This window comes from Tursiops truncatus, chromosome 17, assembly GCF_011762595.2.
Source record: "Tursiops truncatus isolate mTurTru1 chromosome 17, mTurTru1.mat.Y, whole genome shotgun sequence".
Lineage (NCBI taxonomy): Eukaryota > Metazoa > Chordata > Mammalia > Artiodactyla > Delphinidae > Tursiops > Tursiops truncatus.
In genome coordinates this window covers 23,640,973-23,652,838 of record NC_047050.1, presented here as the reverse complement: position 1 = coordinate 23,652,838, position 11,866 = coordinate 23,640,973, and positions in this window count along the sequence as shown.

The window sequence follows — 11,866 nt, the reverse complement described above, 5'->3', positions numbered from 1 at the left end:
AAACCACTATCCCCATTTTATGCAGAGCTTAGGCCAAGGCCACAGAGCTTAGGATGGAAGTGGACATCCCCCAGGACACCGCCCAGTAGACGTTCTGTGTTTCGAGGGGCTATCACCTGTGGGTCTGCTGCGCGTGATCAAAGGCAGCTCTCCTCTCTGTTCCCGCTGCTCGTTGGTTTCCTCCACCTTTGAACCAGGTGAGGGCTGCTCTTCACCCCAGGCCGCCTTCCCTCTCCATCCTGTCCTCCTGCCTCTTTGCCGCTGTCCATTCTTATCACTTCTTTGGCCGGTTTCTGCCCACAAGCAGGGAAAGCACGGCCCTGTATTCATATCCATCAGTAAGAGTTCTTTCTCCCTGTTCTTCCCCCGGCATGTCTGCCAAGCCTGCGACCACATCAGATGCCTCATCCTTCCCCACAAAGCACTGTCATCCTCAGGCCTGAGGGTTCTTAAAGATGATTGCTGGACAGTTGACTTTTAGTGCCCACATGTTTGCCAGGAAGGAGGATGGACGTAACAACCTCTATGAATGGTGTTCAAACTGCACATTCCAGCTTCTTCCAGGCCTTCCTGCCAAGGTCCCAGGAAGTTCAGCTCCTCGGAGAGTCACCCAGGAAGCTGCATGGCCCTTAGGGGTAGGGAGCAGAAGAAGATATTGGGAATCTGGACTGGTGATGTTGTCCTGCAAAGTTGTGTATCAGTCATATTTGCAAAACAAGTTTTGACCAAATGCCTGCTATCTGAAGAGACGCTGCAGCAAACATCTAATGAAGTAATGGATTTTTTTTTTTCTTTTTGCAGTACATGGGACTCTCACTGTTGTGGCCTCCCCCGTTGTGGAGCACAGGCTCCGGACGCGCAGGCTCAGCGGCCACGGCTCACGGGCCCAGCCGCTCCGCGGCACGTGGGATCTTCCCAGACCGGGGCACGAACCCGTGTCCCCTGTATCGGCAGGCGGACTCTCAACCACTGCGCCACCAGGGAAGCCCTATAATGGATTTTTTTTTTTTTTTTTTTGGCCACACCTCGCAGCGTGTGGGATGTTAGTCCCCCGACCAGGGATCAAACCCGTGCCCCCTCCAGTGGAAGCACGGAGTCTTAACCACTGGACCACCAGGGAAGTTCCAGTAATCGATTCTTTTAATGTAAAAAAATGAAAGCTACCTTCCCCGCAAAAAAATACCCTCCAAGATCTTACACTTCTTACACCGGCATGTAGTATGTGCTCAATAACTTTTTAAGAATAAATTTACTTACTTATTGATTTATTTTTTTGGCTGCGTTGGGTCTTCGTTGCTGTGCACAGGCTTTCTCTAGTTGCGGCGAGCTGGGGCTATTCATCATTGCGGTGCGCGGGCTTCTCATTGCGGTGGCTTCTCTTGTTGCGGAGCACGGGCTCTAGGCACGCGGGCTTCAGTAGTTGTGTCGCGTGGGCTCAGTAGTTGTGGCTCGTGGGCTTAGTTGCTCCGCGGCATGTGGGATCCTCCCGGACTAGGGCTTGAACCCGTGTCCCCTGCATTGGCAGGCAGATTCTTAGCCACTGCGCCACCAGGGAAGCCCTGCTCAGTAAATTTTTAAGTGAATGAATGAAAAACTGTTCAGATGGATCATTTCTTCAGGCTGTAGATACACTCTCTGCTTTCCATCTACCATTGCCTGAACAAAGCACAGAGGCAAGAAGTGAACATTCTGAAGCCTGGCATAGACATTTATTTGGTCTTAAGTGGCATTTTTAAAGTTTCTTTAGAAGATGTACATTCTCAAAATCACCAACTCCAAATGACTCTATTGATTACCTAGTAATTAGCTCATATAGGACAAAGTGTCCAGTTAACATACACTATTTTTATGTAGAAGTTCCTTGCACATAGCAAGAATTCAATAAACGGGTAAGTGAAAAAGAAATGAATGCTTCTAAACGAAATAAATTGCAGCATAGGTCTGTGCCATTAAAATCATGCAGAGTAAACGGAACAAGGCCAATAGGATTTGAGTCAATAACACAGGAGAGAGAATCTAGGCTGGCACTAAAAAATAAACACTATTTTTATGATTGGGATCTGGGTATGATAGTGATTGCTTGTATCCAGGTAATATATGTACACAGTAAAAAAAAAAAAAAAAGTCAGGGCAGTAAACTGCTTGTATTGAAAGCAAGCCCTGCTGCTCTGCCCCTTTCCACCCCTTCATCACACTCCCAAAAGCAGCCACTTCTAACTCATTTAACTTGATTCTATTTTTTCTGAATTATATGCAAGTGCTGCCGGGCAAACAGAAAGACCAGCCCAGGCCGAGGCAGCAACGGTATCAGAAGCAAGAGAGACAAGGCCTGGCATGATGCTGCAGGAGGCACAGGGACTGGCAAAGTGCCCGGCACAGGTCAGTGCCTCTGCTCCGAGGGGGTCTCTGCACAGGGCTCAGTTGCGATGTAAAGTTCTGAGTAACACATACTTCTCTCTTCCTGGGCACCAAGACGCTGCCCTACTGGATGATCCAGGGATCTCTCACGAGATGGCCATGAATCAACCCCCCCAAAGCATGGTGAGCCCTGGGTAACCTGAAAACAACAAAGAGTCCTCGGCTCCAAGTTAAACCTGCAAACTAGCCTTGGACCCCTGACCAAAACCTTCAGCCAACAAGCTGGCTAGTGGATCCCTTGCCATCTCTTTTAATACCATCTTCACTGCCACTTCTGGCTCTCAGTATGTTCCTTATTCTGGTTGATTTCATGATAATGCCCAGATCATCACAGGAAAACATGTCAAGTCAGATTTTGCAAAAGGGCTCGGGGACCAGCTGCACACATGTGTCTCACATGGCTGGAAGCAAGTAATAATCCCATTCGAACTATATTAAGCAAACACAAGTGGAGGATTTATTGAGACAAGGTCTCTCATAGGATCCAAGGTCAGACAGTGTTGCCAGATCTCGTGGAGTCCTAGAATCAAGATCAAGAAAGCCATTGGGAAACAAGAAAGCCACACTCTCCACCTTGTCAGGCCCGTCCCCTCACCCAGCCTCCTTGGGGTGGCAGAATCAGGATTCCTCTCTTCTCTGTAACAGGTCTCTTTTCTTCTCTCTCTACATAGCTGCCTTCTTTGCTTCTCTAGCACATGGTGAAAAATGGCCACGAGAGGCCCACATTGAACTTGCAGCACATGTGGTCGAGTGGGCTAGATTCTTGGAGCACCAGTCCCGAATTCAGGAATCATTGGCCAGGCTTGGGCGAGATATCTTCCCCTGCTCCCATCAGCTAGGCTTGGGGGAGGAGTGGTGTCAGGGGTCAGGTGGGAGGGTCTCTAATAAAAAACTGTGAGGTTCAGGGTTTCCCTGGTGGCGCAGTGGTTGAGAGTCCGCCTGCCGATGCAGGGGACGTGGGTTCGTGCCCCGGTCCGGGAGGATCCCACATGCCGCGGGGCGGCTGTGCCCGTGAGCCATGGCCGCTGAGCCTGCGCGTCCGGAGCCTGTGCTCTGCAACGGGAGAGGCCACAACAGTGAGAAGCCCGCGTACCGCCAAAAAAAAAAAAAGAAAAATAAGCATGGGTAGATTGCTGCATTTTTTTCAAACTATTTCCATGCATATTTATTTGCATAGTTGTGATCACACTGTATATATAATTTAACATGTTGCTCTTAACCGCTTAACATTATAGCATATGCATTTTCCCATGTCATTAAATATTTTCAAATGCCTGTATTTTAATGGCTGGGTAATAGTACAGCATGTAGATATATACTGGTTTCCTAAAATAGTCCCCTATTTGGAAAACATAAGTTATTTCCAATTTTAAACTCTTTGAAACCCTTAATCCAGATTGTCAAATTGCTCTCCAAATGATCTGGCTCAATTTTCTCTCCCATCAGCAAAATGAATGTTTTCCTGTATGCTCAACTGAAATGAGTATTATCATTATTTAAATCTTTCCTAAGTTAACAGATATTAAAAGGCATGTCATTGTTGTTTTAAGTTATATTTCTTGGACTTCCCTGAGGGTCCAGTGGTTAAGACTCCGCACTTCTACTGAAAGGGCGCAGGTTTGATCCCTGGTCGGGGAAGTAAGATCCTGCATGCCCCACGGCGAGGCCCCCAAAAATTTTTTTTCAATTAAAAAAATAAAATTAAAAAAAATTAAAAAATAATAAAAATAAAATTAAACTAAAAAAATAAATTATATTTCTTGAATACCAGCTGATGATATTAAACATTTTTTCTAAGTCAACCCTTTACATTTTCTATTTACAACATGTTAGTTCATGTCCTTTCCTTATTTATCATTTGAAATCTTACCCTTTCCTTATGTAGTGGCATTCTTTAGATTGTTAGGCTGTAAACTTCTGTCTTATTTGCTATAATAGTTTTCTCCATTTATGTGCATTTTTGATTGATTTATAGTTGTTTTACAATATTGTGTTAATTTCAAATGTAGTGCATAGGGATTCAGTATTTTTGCAGATTATATTCTGTTATAGGTTATTACAAGATAATGGGTATAATTCTCTGTGCCATACAGTATATCCTTTTTGCTTATCTATTTTATATACAGTAGTTTGTATCTGTTAATCCCATACCCCTAATTTGTCCCTCCCCCTTCTTTCCTCCCTTCAGTAACCATGTTTGTTTTCTATGTCTGTGTATCTGTTTCTGTTTTGCATTTACATTGAGTAGTAGTATTTTTTAGATTCCACATGTAAGTGATATATAGTATTTGTCTTTCTTTGACTTATTTCACTAAGCATAATGTTCTCTAGGTCCACCCACATTGCTGAAAATGGCGGTATTTCATTCTTTTTTATGGCTGAGTAATATCAAATTTCTGTGCATTTTCAATTCAGACATTTTTGCTTGCAAATTTTAAATCTTTATATCATTAAGTCTGTCAATGTTTTTCTTTAAAATTTTACCTCTTGCTTATAGCTTAGATGGGGCCCTCACGTTCAAGTATCAGGAAATACTCCCTTATATTTTCTTTCAGGTTTTATTTGTGCTATTTTTTCCCTTGCTATCTAGAATTATTTGGGTATAGGTAAAGGTTAAAATGTATTTTTTTCTTCCCAAATAGCTGGCTAATTATCCCAATCTCATTTATAATTAACCCATCCATTCTCCAGATCTGATTATCATTAGCTACAGAATTGTTATAAAATCATGGATCTTCTCAAGGCTCTTCTGTTCCTGATTAAACTCAGTTAACCCAAGTTATCCCTGCCTCCTTTCTCTTTGGACATTTGCACATGATCAGGCATGAAGATGGTGAGGTGGACAGTTTCTGGTCCTGGAAAGTCATGTGCTGTTTTCTGCTAATTCCGTCTGGTCTTTGGACTCCTGTCTCTACCATCCCATCATCGCTCTGTTTTTTTTTTTAATACATATATTCTTTTTCATATTCTTTCCCATCATGGTTTGTCACAGGATATTGAATATAGTTCTCTGTGCTATACAGTAGGACCTTGTTATTTACCCATCCTATATACAATAGTTTGCCTCTGCTAATCCCAACCTCCCAGTCCTTCCCTCCCCCACCTCCCTTCCTCCCTGGCAACCACAAGTCTGTTCTCTATGTCTGTGAGTCTGTTTTTGTTTTGTAGATACTTTGATGTGTATCATATTTTAGATTCCATATAGAAGTGATATCATATGGCATTTGTCTTTCTCTTTCTGACTTACTTCACTTAGTATGATGATCTCTATGTCCATCCGTGTAGCTGCAAGTGGCATGATTTCATTCTTTTTGACCATCATCCACTCCTGACTCATCATCCCATCATGACTCTGCTGTGGACTCTAGTTGACACAGTCCACGGTTCATCTACTGACAGTTCCCCATGTCACTCCTTCCAGGACCCTTCCAGCCTCCTGGCCTTGTTACAACCCCTCTCCCTCTCTCCTGGGGTCCTGGGAGACTGGAGGGCTGTCTTAAGCTAGCCCAGGCCTTGGCATGCCACACTACCTCCCTTACATAGCCTCTCTGGTGCCATGATGGCTGCTGTCTGTCTGCAGCATCCTCTAGAGAGCAGGGCACAGGCCCACTCTACTTTGAAATCTCCCTAAATGTATTTGGTGTTGCTCACACCTCCCACTCCTATAGGACTTCTGGTGAGACTGCACCAGAGCTTTGTTTCTCACTCTCCTTTCTGCCTCTTTGGAACTCTTCCTCTTCCCCTCCCCCAGTTAGACTCTACCTTATAGTGTCATATGCTTCTCCCAGCCCAGTGTCATCTTTGACACCACCCTCTCCTTTACTCCTTGTGGCAAATCTGTTCCCAAGTCCATTGGATTTTACCTCATAAATATCTCATAAATATACTCAATTCTGTTTCCACTGTTCTCACCCAGGTGGAAGCCTCCATCCTCTATCACCTGTACTTGCTCAGATCTCCCTCGGCCACTTTTACATCCTTTCAATGCATTCTCCTCGCATAAGCCACTGAGATCTTAAAAACACAAATCTGATCGTGTAACTCCTCCTTTGTGCACTTTGGCAAATTTCCTTTGCCCTCACGATACAACTCCAGATCTTGCCTGGGCTGGCGCATGTGAGTCCCTGCCCACTTCAGCCGTATTCAAAGGCACCCCGCCTACCTGCTGGCCCTCCAGCCCCTTACACACACATCCTGTCTCCCATTCCAGCGCCTTTGCCCTTGTTCTTCTCTCTGCCTAGAGAGCTTCCCCTAGGCTTACTGTCCTTTTCCCTGCCCTCACCTCCACCCACACCCTTTCATCTGGCTAATTCCTCACCATCTCCTCAGGGAAGCCTTCCGCTCATGCCAGAGGTTAGGTCTCTCTTAGTCACTGCCTAAGAGCTCTGTGGAGGCAGCAACTATGCTGACCTTACTTGGTACTTCTCTGGTAGGTAGCATACAATGGGTCATGAATGAATGAATGAATGCAAAGGAAGGATGCAGGAGATCCAGGTGGGAAACATGAATTAAGTCTTAAATACCTGAAGTGTTTGTCTCTAGTCAATATCCGATCATCCGTTCTTATATGTTATTTTCCCAAATCAGCACCTTAACTTATGACACTCAGCTGGTGGTTGATCAAAATTTCTAGTGGTGAATTGGGCATATGTCTTGCCTTGTGGACATAATGTCATAACTTCTGTCTACCTACTCTACCAAAAGCAGAAATGGACGTGTAAATTCCAAAGAAACTTGGGAGGAAGAGACATCAAAATGCACTTGAAAGTTTATTAAATGAATAAATAGAATAAAACTGCAAGGCTACTTCAGTCACATGGAGTCTGATCTTCCCTCGAAAAAATGGGTTACAAAAAAAGAAAACATGAAGAGCAGCTTCTCCCCTCTAAGTTTTTTTGAGGGGATAGCAATGGAAGGAAGATGATTTCCTGAGAAAACTCAAGCAACAGATGTTTCTGAACAGAAGCTTAAAGCCTAGAACTTTTACAATCTGAAAATCATTTGGAAAAACTGCATTATCAGCATACACCCTTGGCATTGCCTAGAGGAAAGGAATAGCCTCTTTTCTCAGGCAAATATTTGCCATCTTCTGCACTATATTTTCTAGCATATCTCATGACCCCAAATTTTTACGTAAACCACGGTACCTTAACACGAAATTACTTATTTTAATAATAGGAAAGTTATTTTTGACTGCAATGAAACTATAATTCTGGCCTGTTTTGCTTCACTTCATTTGTTTGGATGGCCATCTGGCAAGATTATTTAACACAGTGCAGACGCTTCCCCTGTACAAGTCAAATATTTTCTATTTAAAAGTTGATGTTGTGCCGAAGCCTGAGCTGTATTTCTTTTTTCATTTTCTTTTCTTTGCTTTTTATAGCTAAATAAACAAAGGATCTGACTTTTAGAACTTCTTCTACGTCTCTATTCACCATACAATGATAAAGTAATAAAATTGCTTCCAAACGCCACATTCGAAAATCAGTGTCATAACTTTAGAGAAACCAGAACGTCTGTAGATATTTCTGCCCTCTGGGAGAGAGGGGTCATTCATCTCTAGGTAGGTAGGTCTTTGGTTTTGAGAAAAACACCTCAGAGTGCATTGATAGTTCTTTTTAGTAGAAAGAAAAGAGGCCCTTTGGGCAAGCCTGAATGGCCAAGTTTTCTACATAATAAACGAATGGAATCTGCACAGTTGAGCTGTGTGTGTGTGTGTGTGTGTGTGTGTGTGTGTGTAAGTGAGTGGAGACCTGGGACTAGGAATGGAAGTAGGGAGATATGAGGAGAGAACAGTGCTGTCCAACAGAACTTTCTGAGATGATGAAAAATGTTCTACATCTAAAAAACAAAGAAAATGTTCTGTATCTCTGCCATCCAACATGGTGGCCACTAGCCACATGTAGCCACTGAGAACTTGAAATGTGATGATATTACCAGGGAACTGAATTTTTTTTTATTTATTTTAAATTTAAATTTCCACATGTGGCTAATGGCCACCCTATTGGACATGGCAGAAAAGAGGCCCCTTCACATCAATCCCTCCCCTTCCCCAAACTTGAGCCATGAACAGCAGTGTATGACCTGAGGAAACCAGAAAGCTCCCAGGGTAGGGATGCTAAAGGATTTTCAGGAAGCCCATGAGTGAGTGAGAGTCGAGTTTAAGTTGTTGCTTGCCCTGTGTTTCCCTCCTGTTGTCCACAAACCTTCAGGAAATGCCTCCTATACTAAGGTAACCATTCATCTCAGCTGGCCTGGGACTGCCACTTTGTGTGATGCCCTGGTGTAACTGGTAAGAGGCCCTGCTTCACTCTCAAAAGTGTCCCACTTGGACGCCCCACCTAAGCACACAGCCTTGTAGTCACAGTACCATAGAGATTTAAGGAGAGGAATGTGCAGAGAAGCTCGGACTTCCTGTCGCCTCTCCCCAGCAGCCTCGTACAAGAGCTGGGGGAGTGGGGGGTGGCACAGAGCCAGGAGCAGAGCAGCCAAAGAACATGGTAGAGCCTTCACATGGGCCTGGCCAGGACAGAAGCGAGATCAAACTGTCTTTCCCAAGTACACTAGAGGAGGGTGAAAGAGGCGAGACAGAAGAGGTGGGAGAGAGCCGGTTACAAAAAAGGAAAGAGAACTCGAGTTTTTCTGGCATTTTCAAGCATTACTAATAAAAATTGGACTGATTAAAATCTTTCCAGTTTCCTGTGCTTGATAAAATGCAGTATTAGTATGCAGAATGCTCTACTGCAGTTAAGCCCATAACAGCGCTTGTAAAATTCTTCAAGGCATAATTAAAGTTTAGAATAAAATCATCTGAGATTTCCACCAGTATATAATAAAACCAAACTAGCACGTGGAAGATAAGGTGAAACTGAAAAGTCCTAAATCCTGAGCTTTTCTCTGAAATATAAAAGTTAGTCATTAATTTCTAACTTTGGATACAACATTTTGTTTATTCTTGTGTATTTTTGTCGCACGTGCGTGCGCGCGCGCGTGTGTGTGTGTGTGTGCGTGTGTGTGTGGTGAGAAGGCTTAAGATCTACTCCCTTAGCAAATTTCTTCTCCCCCTTGTCCTTCTCCTTCCTCCTCTTCTTCCTTTTCTGCCTTCTTCTTTTAACTGAGATCATGCGGTATTTGTCTTTGTCTGGCTTATTCACTTAGCGGACTGTCCTCCAGCTTCATCCAGGTTGTCACAAATGGCAGAATTTCCTTCTTTCTTGCGGCTAAACAATATCCCCTTGTATATACTTACCACACCTTTATCCATTCATCCATCCATGGACCCTTTTAAGTTCTTTTCGTATCTTGGCTGTCATGAATAAAGCTGCAATGAACTTGGGATTGCAGATATCTCTCTGAGATACAGATTTCATTTACTTCTGATACATACTCAGAAGTGGGATTGCTGAATCATACGGTACTTCTATTTTTCATCTTTTGAGGTGTGAGGTAATGTCTCATTATGGTTTTGACTTACATTTCCTTGATGATTAGTGACATTGAGCACCTTTTCATATACCTGTTAGCCATTTGTATATCTTCTTTTGAAAAATGTCTATTAGCCATTTGTATATCTTCTTTTGAAAAATGTCTATTCAGGTCCTCTGCCCATTTTAAAATTGGATTATTTGTGGTTTTTTGCTTTGTGTGTGTTTTTAAAGCCCTACACAGGATTTTAAGTGATTTCCCACTTAGCAGTTTTGTAAATGAGAACTAGACCTTTTCACTACATCGGTCCTAAATCCACTGTACATATGAAACATTTGAAGAATAATTGGCTTTACTTTACTTCTAGACATACGCAAGATGTGGTTTTGTCCTTTTTATGGCCCAAGCAGATAAATGCCTAAAGTATATTTCACTGAGATATCACTGAAGTGATGGCAGCAAGAAGCAGAATGGTGGAGTGATTAAGGTGGGATCTACCATAAAAAAAAATGAAATGATGCCATTTGCAGAAACGTGGTTGGACCTAGAGATTATCATACTAAGTGAAGTAAGTCAGACAGAGAAAGACAAATATATGATATCACTTATATGTGGAATCTAAAAAAAAAAATGATGCAAATGAACTTATTTACAAAACAGAAACAGACTCACAGACATAGAAAACAAACTTATGGTTACTAAAGGAGGAAGGGAGAGGACAAATTAGGAGTTTGGGATTATCAGATACACACTAGTATATATAAAATAGATAACCAACAAGGACCTATTGTATAGCACAGGGAACTATATTCAATATCTTGTAATAACCTATAATGGAAAAGAATCTGAAAAAGAATATTTATATATACATATATATCTACACGTATGTAACTAAATCACCTTGCTGTACACCAGAAACGAACACAACATTGTAAATCAAGTATACCTGAATTTTTTTTTAATGGATTAAAAAAAAAAAAGAAGCTGGGCTCTGGAGTCAGACTTCGGGTTTTGAATCCTGGTTGACCAACTTAGTTTTCTCATCTGTAAAATGGGGATATTTTTAGTAATTACCTTATAGGGCTGCTATGAGGATCCAGTTAGATAATCTGCATGAAGCCCCAAGCACAGGTCCTGGCAGATACGTGCTCAGTAAGTGCGAACTATGTAGAGGAGGAAGATGACAATGATTAGCAAGTATTGATGTCAGTTATGCAACAATTATTGACCGAGCAACTGCCATGAGACCAGCACTGACTGTGCTAGATGTTAAGGACATATACCCGGGTCACTGTTGGGGTTCAGTGGAAGAAAATGTTGCTCACACAAAGGCAGAATATTCTTTTAGGGACAAAAAGAAGAGATTACATTTTTTGCATGTCACGTATAAATAAATCCAGTCTTTGCTTCCTGCAGTGTCCATTCTTTGTAGTCTTAGGCTCAGCTAAGGGAACTTAAAACAGAACCCAGGAAGCCTCACCTGATGCTGGCTTCAGTAGGGGTCCCTGCGCAGGAAGCAGCGTACTGGTAGGGATGCTCCCAGCTGACCAGGGGCTGGTTTTAAGGGTGTACTTCACAGGTCAGAGATGAGAGCCTAAGAACATGCGGGTGGGTGCAGAAGCCCCATATACATAAGGAACCATTTCCACTGTAACAGTCCTAGAGCCACAGCTTCCCGGTCCCAGTGAGGAGAAGCCCAGAACTGTGCCCTCTCACCAGGCAGTTATATTCATTTGCAGACTTCCCAGTCTATATGCAGCTCACCAACCATGGGTCATTCTTACCAGAAGCGGTGTTGCCTGGTAACACAGCTAGCATTCACTTCTGTCAGACTTCCCGGCAAACAGCTAGAAAGGTAACCCAAGGTCATTTTTTTCATAAAGAAGAACATGCTTTGTTAACCTTTTACTCACTCACCCCCATTCTTGGCCCCTCTGAGCTCCCCAAATCTTATCAGAAACCACGAATGAGAAGTCTCTGATGCACCCTAAACTCAATATGTACAAGACCCATCCACGTAATT